Source organism: Canis aureus, chromosome 17, assembly GCF_053574225.1.
Source record: "Canis aureus isolate CA01 chromosome 17, VMU_Caureus_v.1.0, whole genome shotgun sequence".
Classification (NCBI taxonomy): domain Eukaryota; kingdom Metazoa; phylum Chordata; class Mammalia; order Carnivora; family Canidae; genus Canis; species Canis aureus.
In genome coordinates, this window is record NC_135627.1 from 53043790 (window position 1) to 53057610 (window position 13821).

The following is a 13821-nucleotide window of genomic DNA, read 5'->3' on the forward strand; positions in this document are numbered from 1 at the left end:
TATTCTCATTATATATATTATTATATTATATAATATACATATTTTTCTCCCATGACCAATTTACATGGTAACTTTTTGGTATGGACTGGATGTGTTCCTCCAAAATTCATAGGTTGAAATCCTATCCCCCCAATACAGTGGTGTTTGGAGGTGGGGCCTATGGGAGGGGATGAGGTCATGAGGGTGGAGCCCTCACAAATGAGATTAGTGCCTTTATAAAAGAGACCCCAGAGAGCCCCCTCACTCTTCTGTCAAGGGAGGATACAGCAAGAAGAAAGCTGTAAGCCAGGAAGTGGACCCTTACTGAACAATAAACCTACTGGCACCTGATCTTGGAGTTCCCAGCCTCCAGAACTGTGAGAAATTAATTTCTGTTGTTTATAAACCACCCATTCTATGGTATTTTGTTATAGCAGCTCAAAAGGAATAAGACATTTTTGTAAATAGACTTCCTCAGTTAGTTCTGTTTGTAGTCCTGCTCAGATTTTGGAATCAGGGCCATGCAAGCCTAAAGGAATGGAAACGTTCCAGACTTTTTGTTTGTTTGGAACTAATAAATACCAAAGGTATTACCTATTCCTTGAAGGTTTGCTGTAACTCATCTATAAAATTAATCAGGTATTATCTACTTTCTAGGGTAAATCTTTAACTGTGTTTTCAATTAAAAAATAGTTTTTTGGGGGGGATAAATTCTGTTAATTTCAGTTTCTCTAGAAAATAGTTATAAAAATTATAAATTTTTCACATTATTTCTTTACAAAACATTTGATCTGTACCTATGATTTGTAAACTCTTAACAATTTTTTCTAGTATTATATAGTTGTGCTTTCTCTCTCACAGGTTAGTTTTCTTTGTATATATTCACTGATAAATCTTTTTCACTGATGCTTTTATTTTTTTTCCAAATCATTTATTTCTGATTTAATATTTATTAATTCTTTACTCTTACTATTTTTTATTTATTATGCTTTTTCAAGCTTCTTAAGATGAATGCTCTTTTCATTTAATTGAAACTTTTCTTATGTATTAGCAATACTATCTAAGGTTATGGATTTTCTATTGAAAATGACATTGGCTGTATCTCTTGAGTTTTCCATGGAGTATTTATATTGTCATTAATTCTTTTTTTTTAAACTGAATCAATCTTAGACATAATACACTTAAGATTTTAATGAAAACTCCATGCCAGTTTACAGAATAAAATATTTCTGACAGGGATCCCTGGGTGGCGCAGCGGTTTGGCGCCTGCCTTTGGCCCAGGGCACGATCCTGGCAGACCCAGGATCGAATCCCACGTCGGGCTCCCGGTGCATGGAGCCTGCCTGTGTCTCTGACTCTCTCTCTCTCTCTTTCTCTCTGAGTGACTATCATAAATAAATTAAAAAAAAATATTTCTGACAGAACTATTCCAGAAATAACTTAACTTCATGTTTCACATTTATGGCAGGGTTATAGTCTTTGTTTTATTCCAAAAATATTTTTGAGAAATAATATTTGAAGGTTTCATCAGTTTTCCAAGAGCCTTTCTTAATCTTGAATTAATGGATTAATTTATAGTTTTTATTTTAATTCCAGTTAATTACCATACGATGTGATATTAATTTCAAGTGTATGATATAGTGATTCGAAACTTCCACAGGACACCCTGTGCTCATCACAATAAGTGTCCTCCTTAATCTCCACCACCTATTTCACTCCCCACCCCTACCCTGTCACACCTCCCCTCTGGTAACCATCAATTTATTCTCCATAGTGAGGAGTCTGTTTCTTGTTTTGTCTCTCTCTCTTTTTTCCCTTTGCTTGTTTGTTTGTTTCTTTACTGGCATTAGTCTTTTTTTTTTTTTTTTTTGGCATTAGTCTTTAAATAATGTGTAATACAAGTTTTAGTTTCCCTTTGACCAAAGAATTATTTATAGATCAAGTTTTCATTTTCAAGAAGATATTTTTTAAATCTTATTATGTTGTCAGTTTATGCTATTGTGTTGCACTCAGAAAATTACCAGGTGTCTGTGGTCCGTGAAAAGAAAGTCTACTCTTCTCTTTGATGTATATTGTCAGGGATCCAAGGGGGATGGACTAATAGATGAGGAAGAGGGGATTTTAGGATGGTGAAAGTATTCTGTATGCCACTATGGAGGTAGATACATGACATTATGCACTGGTCAAGACCCATAGAACTATATGACACATATAGTTCAAGAGTAAACCTTAATGTAAACTATGAACTTTAGACCATTACAGTACATCAATATTAGACCATTAATTGTAACAAGTGTGCCACACCAATGCAAGATGTTTGTTATGGGAGAAGCTGTGTGTGTGCATGGGTATAGGGGCGGTATTTGAGAATTCTCTTTGTTTTCTGTAAAGCTGAAGCTGTTCTAAAAAATGTGAAGTCTGTTTATTTGGCCCACTCAGTTTTGACCAAATGTTGCTTTTCTAGAGAGGTAACAGGGTGCAGGAAGACACAGACTGGACTGAACTAGCAGGAGGCAGGATGAACTCCTTATCCTTCTATGACCTGGGTCCCTTATCCTTCTCTTTAAGCTAACTCTTAGCATATATTGTTTTAGATTTTGTCTTTACAATTAGAATACTCAAGCCCTTTGGTTCCTATGCAGTAAAATATTTGGCAATAGAGTATACTATCTTTTCTATATAAAATGTCCAAAAATACTTATTGTATTGACTATATTTTGCCATATAAAGAAGGTAACAAGGGCTCAAAACCAAGCCGGAGTCTCTTTCTGGCATTGCTATAAATCTCTGATCCATTTTCTAACACTCTTGCTTTTAAATGAGTTTGTAGCAAGCACATGGGCCTATTTGATAAAAGGTTTTGAAAAGAAGCTTTGAATTGCTGGGACTCTGGACCTTTTGATCTTAGTAAGTGGGGTAGGTGACATGTAACCCTCTTCTTCCCTTTTGATTGCCTTTGTGGAGCTTGTTGAAATGAGATGGGCTAACTCATCTTGCTAGCCATCCATCAGAGGTAATCTGGAGAAAGAAGGTCAGAAAATGCTTTTGTCTTTAGGGACCAAAGAGAGTTGGTCACGGGATTTGTTTTTTGTTTGTCTGGTTGTTTATTTTTTGGCACTTAACAGTAGTTGCTGTGGCCAGTTACAAAAGGAACTTCAGTGATTTTATTTATTCATGTATTTATTTATTATTTTTGGTCTTTATTTTAATTCCAGTTAATTAACATACAGTGTTATATTAGTTTCAGGTGTACAATGTAGTGATTCAATAATTCCATACATCACCTGGTGCTGAAACCTCTGTGACTTTAATGGTTCAGAAGCATAGCTCTATTATCAGGGGCTATTAAATACATTGCTTCATATACTTAACCTAATAGTCACTGGTGCAGCTAATGAAGCCAAGGGACGTTAAAACCCTAAAAGTTCAAACTAGATTGGGTGTGGTAGGTTCTCCTTCAGTCAGCAGTTTTCAGGGCAGGGTCCTCTGCAGTTGCACTGCAAGATAAAAACCATTTTTCCTAATACTTTGAGGACATAATTTGCTCATTTCACTAGGTTAACATTTGCACTGATGGTGGATAAAATTGCTCAAACCGTAGGACCAGTCCAGGCAGCGGTACCAAGGTGTACCAGTAGCCATCGCATTCTTCCCTACCAGGTACCAGCAGTGTGATTTGTGATTATCATCATGTCCTGCCCTGACCCACAAGTCACAACTTTCTCCCAATTATTAAAAGATGTTTTATAAACAGAAATTTACATTTTATATTTTTATTTTTTTAATAATAAATTTATTTTTTATTGGTGTTGAATTTGCCAACATACAGAATAACACCCAGTGCTCATCCCGTCAAGTGCCCTCCTCAGTGCCCGCCACCCAGTCACCCCCACCCCCCGCCCTCCTCCCCTTCCGCCCCCCTAGTTCGTTTCCCAGAGTTAGGAATCTTCCACGTTCTGTCTCCCTTTCTGAGTGAAATAAGTCAATCGGAGAAGGACAAACATTATATGGTCTCATTCTTTTGGGGAATATAAATAATAGTGAAAGGGAATAGAGGGGAAGGGAGAAGAAATGGTAGGAAATATCAGAAATTTACATTTTAGATGAATAACTGCAGGCTCTGGAGGAACTAGAGCATTTTTGCAATTGAGTTGCAAGCAACTAGCTGCTTTTTCCATGGAACACCATATTTATCTGAGAGAATGATTGACAGCTTTGTGTCCTGGGCAATTTTTCATTTTTCTCAAAAATTGAGAAATTTGAGCCTGGCACTTCAAAGGAAACAACTGACAGTACTTACGGCCAATGATAAAATTTGAGCTTTATTTAAAATGAAAATTAGTTCAAGAACTGATGAGGTCAACAGCTTCTAAATACTTTTTTTTTTTTTTTTTTGCTTCTAAATACTAGAAGACTTTTCCAGTGAGATCAATAGTGACATGAACAAATATTAATGGTTTTATGTTGTATAACTGAAGTGTCAATATTTCGGAGATCTGCTGATATTTTTCAAAAGACCAATTCACGATGTTACAAAATTTGAATTGCAAGGAAGATTGATGGATTTTCATTTTAGATTTCACATTGAAGCCAACATTTAAGAAATCCTCACTTGTTAACATTTGGTGTAGTATCGAAGAAGAATACCCAGTGATCTAAAATGGCCATTAAAATACTTCTCCTTTTGCAGTTACACATCTCTGTGAAGCCAAATTTTCTTTATACTTCAATCAAAAGTATTGTAACAGTTTGAATATACAAGTGGATTTAACAATCCAACTCTTCTCTATGTACGTAAAAGAAGTATACAAAAATGTTAAACAATGCCACTTTTTTCACTGATTCTTTTTGTTTGAAACCTATAGCTATTTTTCTTAAGAACATTATTTATATTAATATGCAATGGGGTTGTTTTTATTATTTTGGAATGAATTAATATACATTAACATTTCTTAGTCTTTAATTTGGTAATTATTGACAGAAAAGCTCTTTGGGGTCCTCAATAGTTTTTAAGAATGCAAAGGGGTCCCAGGGTGAAAGGTTAGAAAGCCAAACAAAACAAGGCCGCATACACCATTAATTTGGGGACTAATTACCTTAATATTAGTAACTTCTTCACAGAGTTTGTTTTTTGGTATTTCTCACAGTGCCCAAGGTAGTGCTGGGCTTAGTAGGTGCTCAATAAGTATGAGTAGAGTCAATGTGAACTTCTTCAACTTTGTAAGCTGCACTTCTGTGGCTGTGGTCACAGAATGGACCTTAAATATATGGGCTCAGCTCACCGTTTCAATAGATATATTCTTGAAAAACTGTGTGTGACTGGAAATGTAAAACATCTACATATTTGCCTTTGTTGGTATTTTATCACTGTAAATCATCTTCCAGTTTGCTTATCAATTCAGGTGATGACTAACATGTTCACTTTGGTTTCTGTTCCTTTTTATCAAAGTTAGTGATCAAACATCCAACCTGAAGAAGAAGTTTCATAGTCACTGCTAGAAAAAAAAACACCCCAAAATCCTTCCCTTCAAGGAATTGACAAATTAAGGTGATTATTCTTTTAAGAAAGATTTGTGGGAATTTACTGGGGCTGTGGTAGGAAGGGTCCAGTACAATGTCTTATAAGAGGGAGACCGCTCCCTCCAAAATCTCCTTGTGTGCGTGGGGAGACATAGTAAAAGAAATGCACGTCGAAGCATGAACTTTTAGAGGCAGATCCTGTCCAAAGCACTACTGTTTGGTTAACACTTATTATTGTGACCTCCTGCAGGAGGGAGACAAAATCATAACCACCATTTCAACAATTAAAAACTGTGGGTTAAAACAATTTTTTAAGTAAAAACAACAACAATTAAAAAAAATAAAGACACGGAGTGGTAGGATTCAGATAAATACGACCAATACTGCTAATAGTAATAATGACTAATCAAACTTGACAAGTTTATTTGAAATTTAGTTACATCCAAAATAATGAACAATAAAGTATAATTTGTGACTATTTTATGTCTTCACCTGGCCATGTGTCTTGATTTTCTAAAAACGATTAAAATATGGTTTACAGACAGAAGCTTACGTTTTAGATGACCAAATGCAGGCTCTTGCAATAAAAACAATTTGTCAGCAAAAAGGTCTTTATTTGTATTTAATGAAAGACAATCGTAACAGAAAAACCTGCCATTCCACCTTTGTAGGTACCATCATCTCAGTTTTTCAATCAGTCAATCAAATCCCTTTGTTAAATTTACTAGTCATAAATCCAGTTGCTTAAAAAATCCAGGCAGCGGAGAAAGACTTTCAAGGGACCTGCCTAGGCAAGGCAGTTTCCCCCTTACAAGCCAATCACAATTATTTATCGAGTGTTATTGAGCATCAGCCATAGGAGAGGTACTGCGCTAAGTAGAGAAGGAATTGGAAAATGACACAGAAGCTCTCTTCATGGCACTTGATTCGAATTTGCTTCCTTTAAATGTGTTTTCACTTTTGAGTGTTTGAGGATGTAGGGCATACCATTTTGATCAAAATCCTTTTTCGCTACTTCCGATCAATTTGCGGGATTGGAAATAAAGCCCAGCTGCTGATAGCTACAGATGTCATCCCAGCATTTCTGCTCTGGCCTGGCCGTCACCCACTTCAACCACTTGTGATGCACTGCAGAAGTAAGCGCTCCAGGGGTCAGATTTATTTCAGAAAGCCACAGCACTGCTAGACTTGTTAGCATGCTCAGAACCAACACTTCCTGAGACAACTTGAGCGGCTGCATACAGCAGGCTGAAGCCTGGTGGCTGTGACACATCTGGCTTCTGCCGGATAATGGAGCTCTCATTCTGTGAGGTGCCCTGCAAGGATGTCACAGGTATGACTTCTGCTTCACTGTGCTTAGAATATGGCCTGGCAAGAAGCAGCCCTCGAGATGTGTTACTTCACCATCACAACCGCAGGCTGAACTAAATGAGAATTTGTATTTTTCCATTGTATTTATTTATTATAATAAACACAATTTATTTATATAATAAATACAGTTTTGCAATATCATTGCAAAAATTATAAGAGAACACATTAAAAGTAATTAGCGTAGGGGCGCCCGGGTGGCTCAGTCGGTTGAGCGGTAGACTCTTGATTTCAGCTCAGCTCGTGATCTCAGGGTTGTAAAGTCAAGCTTCAAGTTGCGCTTCACGCTCAGAGGAGAGTGTGCCTGAGATGCTCGCTCTCTCTCTCTCCCCCTGCCCCTCCCCCTGCTCATGTGCGCGCTCTCTCTCAGATAAATGAATAAAATCTTAAAAAAAAAAGTAATTAGCACAGAGCTAAAGAAATTATAACTGTTACCATGGTTGATATTATTGTTTGTGTTATTACTACTTTTGAGGCTGGCAGGTTATCAACTTCTGGTAAGCCATCCACTCAGTATGACACATGACGCCAATGGACCAGAGCAGTTACTGCTCCTAGGCATTGACATTTTCTGAACAGATAAAACATCATATCGACTATCAGCTGCCGCTTTGATAATTCAGAATTGACATCATCATATATTTATTCCATAGTCTCATCAAAAAAGAATCTCTTCATTGAGGCCCCTGAGAGCATTTCTTATTTTCCTTTACACAATGTTTTCTCTGCCAACAGCTAGTCATGCTTTCTCGAAAACAATGACTACCTAAAGGAATATTGACATTCTGCAAAACCTCACCCTCCTTGTATTTTCATAATTGTCATGGAAAATTAAGATCCGATTAGAGAGACATAGCCTATGGCAGGGAAACACGTGATTCAGAAAACAGTACAGGATATTTTTCTTGTTGTCACCAGATAACTCTGAACTACAGACACTTGCCAAGCGTTGCAGAACTGCTTTGGACTTGAAAGGGCTCTTGTGCCACAGATTTCTTCATTTTGATGGCAGGGGTCATTGAAAGTGAATTTCAGATTGTGCTACCCGAAAATAGCAAAGACACTGTGGTAGCAGTTTCTTGTAATTCGACAGAAAATGTCATGTTTTTAATTGATTCAGATCTTTGGAAAACCGGAAGTGATAGGCAAAAAATAGCAACAAAGGCTCTGCCAGAGGTGGATACTGCTGCACAAAATCTCTACTTTGTTGATGATTTGCAAATTGTGTTCGCTACTACAACCTTATTTGTTAAAAGATATTGGAAAATAACTTAATTCTTAAGTTTCCTTAAGATTTGATGCCATGGCACAGCCCCCTAATTATACTCATTTCCCCTCATCCTGTCGATAACAGACCCTCCCAAGTTCTGCTGGGCATGCAGACCCCCTTGCCTGGGCTCCCTTGAAGCTAGGTAGGTGACTAAACTCTACTCAATGGGATGTGAGCTGCCTCTGGAAAGAAGCTGGGGTCCTTGCTCTCTGACTTTCCTGTTGCAGATGAGAGCAACAGCATGGGGGACAAGGTAGGAGGGTACACTTCAAAGGTGAATTTGGCTCTCAGTAAATTAGACCTTAATTAAAAAAGAAAAGAAAAGAAAAGAAAAACCCCAGAAGAGCTTGGATTCCTGAAAGATCCCATGGAGCAGAGTCGGTTTCCTGGCCTGCCCTGCCCATGACCTCCGTACTTCTCCATCAGAGGAAAACACGCTTCCATTCTGCTCGACAAGGCACTGTATTCTAGAAGTGGCCGTGCCACAGCAGCTTGGGCTCTGCCTTAATTGGGAGAGGAGTTCTAAATTTTCCACACCTGCTGTTTTCCTATTGGATGAAGGGCTTGTGAGAAATAGCAGGTGTTAAAAGGGAAAAAGAAGAAAGGCTGCTCTCCTGTTCTTTCCCAAGGTGGCAGGGAAAGCTCCACTTCCCATCACAGGTGCTTGTAGCATATTCTGTGTCCTCAGTGTCTGCACCAGCCTTTGTTTCTTTTTTTTTTCCCTGTAGTTTGTGAAAAGACATTAAAATGACTATACTATGGCTTTTATAATCTAGCACAGAATTAGTAAAGCTACTGTAAGCACTAAGTGGCCATCGCTGACTTCTTTTTCTAGAGAAGTTGGACCACAGGGAAAGAACTCCACAGGAAGAATGACTTTTGCATGGGCATTTCAGCATGCCCTGGAAAATGGTGGAGGGGATGATGCAGACTGTAATGAGGTAAATATGAGTGGTTTGTACTAAGCATATGGTGGATGGCAGCCAACCTTACCTTTCTCTAAAGAGATGCACTCAACTTGCATTTACCAAGACCCCAAGCTTTGTCCCACAGACAGAAGAACCATGTGCATCATGCTGCTTACTGAAAGGGAATGGAGAAGCTGTGGGGACCCCTCTAAAACTCCCTCCGACATATTTAGGCTGTGGCCTGTGGGTATTTGCTCAAACTCCAGATGTATGGGTGCTCTTTTCTCAAATCGGAAGGAGATTTGCATCTGTCACCCAGGGTGGAGCAGAGGGAAAGGGAGCAGCTGTGACAGGCCACAGTAAGAATTCAAGACAGACTTCCTTTTAGGTCAAGTGCCGGTTCATTTTTGTCTCACCCATACCCTTGGTACACCTGGGATGGTAAACAGCTCAGTGAGTCATTCGGAAAGTGGAAACAGAGAATGTTGCTGTGTCTGCTATTGGGATTCGCATAAAAAAAAAAAATGCTTCCTTCTCCTCTGCAGGTAGCTCTTTATTGTCTCATGTTATAGTTATTTAGATAAGTGTATTGCTAGGAATTGTAGTAGGACAGGGATTGCAGGGGCTTCCTGTGCTGTAATCAAGTTCCTGTGTCTTAAATACCATCCATGGTTCACCTAGTAATCTCAGACAAAATGATGATGACTCTGGAAATAACGTAAATCCCTTAGTTTTGGCATATTAGGCCCTTCATAGTCTCCAGGCTGCCTTATTTCCAGCCTCTCTGCCTTCTGTGGCCATATGATATGATTTTAGATGGTAAAGGTAACTGAAACCATCAGAGTAGGGTTTTGGTGGAGGAGCATGACCCATCGCTCTTTCAGATTCTTGGTAAATAAGACTGACCCCATGACCTTCCCCACCATAATTTTATTTTTATACCCATGAGAGTCTCTGATGGGGTCCAGAGGACGATTCTGAGACCTGAGATGGTTCTCCAGGAAAGAGGTGGTTTAGGAAGTAAGAGACTGAGCTCTCTGTTCACTTCCAGCTGCAGCCCCAGTGTGCCAGGCCAGCTTTAGAGGGGAGACCACAGTCCTGGGGCCCCAGCCCTCTTAGCCGCCGCCTTCTTTCCTAAGCTCGTTAACAAGCATGCTGATTAGTGGCAATTTCTCTGGTGGTTTTTGTGATGTGGGGATTTGTCCACTAAGAAATGGCCTGGAACCGCAAGTTCATTTAAAATAGTCAATCCTACTGCAGATAGAAATAACTCCCTGTCTATGTTGATCCTAGCTAGTGACCAGTGACTGGGAGGTGAAATCTTGGGAATGGAGGGCTAGGCTTCTGACTCAGCAGAAACCACCATCTGACATTTTTAGCCTCTCTTTGGTCCTGTCCTACTGCAGAGACTGTTCTTCCTACAGGCTGAATTTGACAAAATATCTCTACCAGCTAGTATTCTGAGATGTGCCAGCTGCCCCCTCACCCCACCCCACCAATAAGCTTTGTCCATTTCTTGTTATCCTTCTGATTCATAGCATGTTTCTCTAGGGAATTCCAAGATTTAGATGGTACTTAAACAAAATACCCAAGAAGAGGAGAAAGATAGTGTCACAATAGATCAGTAGTTCTCAACTAGGAGTGTCTTGAATCCTAGTGGACATTTGACAACATCTGGAGACGTTTTGAGTTGTCACAACAATGGGGAAGTGTGTGCTACTGGTATCTCGTGGGTAGAAACCAGAGATGCTATTGAAGATCCACAGCGCATGGGACAGTTCTCTGTAACTAAGAGTCATCTAGTCCCAAATGTCAATAAGGCTGAGTTTGAAAAGATCTGGAATAGATGAAGACAGAGAAATATCCTCATATATTCTATGGCATATATATATATATTTGCCATATATATTCTGTGCTAGCAGAGGCTTAGAAAATGGCTTCTTAATTTTTGCTGAACATCTATTATGTACATGAATGGTGCTAGGTTTTATAAGAGAGTCTAAAAATAAAAGTCATATCCATTGACATCAAGTTTCCAATTTATTTGGAAACAGTACATACACAATGAAAAGTTGTGTTATTTATGACAGCAATAGTTCACCTACAAGGGAGATTATACTTCTATTAGTTTGCTAGGCCTGCTGTAACAAAATCCCACAGACTGGGTGGTTTAAATGACAGAAATTTATTTTCTCACTGTTCTGGAGGCTAGAAGTTTAAGATCACGTTGTCAGCAAGGTTGATTTCTTCTGAGGCCTCTCTCCTTTGGCTTGCAGAAGGATGTCTTCTCCCTGTGTTTTCAAATGATTTTTCTCTGTGTCTTTGTCCTTATTTCTTGTTTTTATAAGGGCAGTAGTATGTTGAGTTAGGGCCCACCCTAATGACCTCATTTAAATGTAATGACCTCTTCAAATATATTATCTCCATACACTGTCACATTCTGGTGTACTGGGAGCTAGGACTTCAACATATGAATTTGAGAGGGGACGTAATTCAACCCTAACAGTACTCTTTTCTCATAACTTGATAACCAGAGGTAGAAATATAAGAAGCATAGAAACTCATTCCAAAGTATTATATAAAGTCTACTAGATGAAAAAAATATTTAAGTGATAACTAAAATAAAGGAAAATGGGCCCAATACACATGAAATTGTTTCTCAAGTCTCAAAGTAAGAAATGTTGTTGATCTGAACAGGGGTGATATTTTAGGAAATTCTCCAGGATAAAGGACAGATTACCTCCTACTCCAACATATTTATTAAATACAGATTTATTTGAGCTACTGTTATATATTTGGGCTTTGCTAGGCTTCTGGATAAATAAACAATGATTCCTTCCTTTTGGAAGCTGATAGGCACATTTGTGTGTTTGTGGGTGTGAGTGCAGTATGGAGGGTTGCTGGAGCATAAAGCAGGAGACCCCTCTGTGGGAAAGATCAAGAACATCAATATTTGTGTGGACCAGAAGCTGAAGACCCCCAAGGGCAGGGTGACTAACTCTGACCAGGGTTGTGGCAGGGCAAAAATAGCTACCATAGCTTGGACATATGGTAGACTGGTAGGTCACAGCTGGTGTCCATTATGATTGCTAAACTAGTTGCTAAGTATTTTGAATGTACCCCTGGGGAGTTGTGGAAGGTGGAAGAAGAGGTAAGATTGTGAACCGGATCTTGTGGGCCAGTAGGAGTTTGCCTGGCTGGGAATAAGTTGGGGAGGAAGAGCAGGGAATTATAGGCATTCCTTTGAGATAATGTGGATTTGGTTCTAGAACACAGTATAAACTAGTCAAATGAATTTTTTTAATATTCCAGTGCATGTAAAAGTTATGTTTACACTATACCATAGTCTATTAAGTGTGCCATAGTATTATGTCTAAAAAACAAAGCACATACCTTGATTTAAAAAAAAATACTTATTTGCTAAAAAAAAAATGCTAACCATCATCTGAGCTTTCAGTGAGTTGTAATCTTTTTGGTGTCAGAGGGTCTTGCCTCATTGTTGATGCCTGCTGACTGATCAGGTTGGTGCTCGCTGCAGGCTGGGAATGGTTGTGGCAGTTCCTTAAAACAAGACAACAATGAAGTTTGCTGCATGGATTGATTCTTCCTTTCACTTAAACACTTAGAGGCCATTGTAGGGTGACTAACTGGCCTAATTTCAATATTTTTATATCTCAAGGACTAGGGAGGCCCAAGGAAAGGAGGAGAGACAGGGGAAAGGCTGGCCAGTGGAGAAGTCAGAACACACACAATGCTTACTGATTATGTTTGCCATTTTATATGGGCGTGGTTGGTGGAGCCCCAAAATAATCACAATAGTAACGTCAGAGTTCATTATTCACAGGGCAGCATAACAAATATGATAATAATAAAAATGTTTCAAATATTGCCAGAGTTAGCAAAGCACGACACCGAAACAAGAAGTGAGCAGATATGTTGGAAAAATGGCATCAATGAACTTACTCGGTGCAGAGTTGCCACAAATCTTCAATTCATAAAAAATGCAATATTTGCAAACTGCAATAAAGCAAAGCACAATAAAATGTTTCCTATGGAAGGAACCAGACTGTGGGTTAACATAAGGCAAGGACCACATCTGTCTTGTTAATTCAGTGCTACCAGCTGACACAGACTAGATTTTCAGTAAATGGTAATTGACTAGATAAATGAATGAAAGGTCATGACACAGAGAATGGGGAAAGTGGTGAGAGGAGGGTTGGAGAAGAAATCTGGGCCACGTACCCAGGGCTGCCCAGAAGAAGTCAAGAGTCACAAGGTTCCCCAATTCCAGCATCCCAGGAAGCTCTCCAGGGAGATGTGAGACAAGAGATATTTGGGGATAGAATAGGAAGGAGAGACCTCATGCTGCCCTCCACACAGTCACTCAAAAAGAGTGGTTTTAGGGGTTGGATAGTTCTGGATCTCCTCCCATGAGACACACAGTCTATGACTATGGTTTGGTCATTGTAACTAATTCACCAAGTATCAGTTTTCTCATCTATAAAATTGAAACAGTAATCATCTCATCGGTTGTAAATTAAGTTAGTTGATGTATACCAAGCACCACAGGAATGACACATAGTAAGAGATCAACAAAATGCAAATTATTTTTAGTTTGGGATGTCCACCAATGGACTAGATCACTTTCAGAGTATTCTTCCAAATAATTCGTTAACTCCACTGATGTTTGAAATGTCTTAAAGGGGAAGAAAGCTACCATTCTGCAAACAGGGTCAAGTGATTTCAAGCACAAACAGTTATGGCTTCAAAAACATG

General features: G+C 38.9%; 1 long non-coding RNA gene across 1 annotated transcript in view; it reads left to right on the forward strand.

The window, feature by feature from the left end:
- Nucleotides 1–217: 217 nt before the first annotated feature.
- Nucleotides 218–13821, forward strand: part of LOC144287564 (uncharacterized) — a 73260-nt gene continuing 59656 nt past the window's right edge. The window contains exon 1 of the long non-coding RNA XR_013355346.1: nt 218–356. This is a non-coding gene — a long non-coding RNA (uncharacterized LOC144287564). The remainder of the gene's footprint in view (nt 357–13821) is intronic.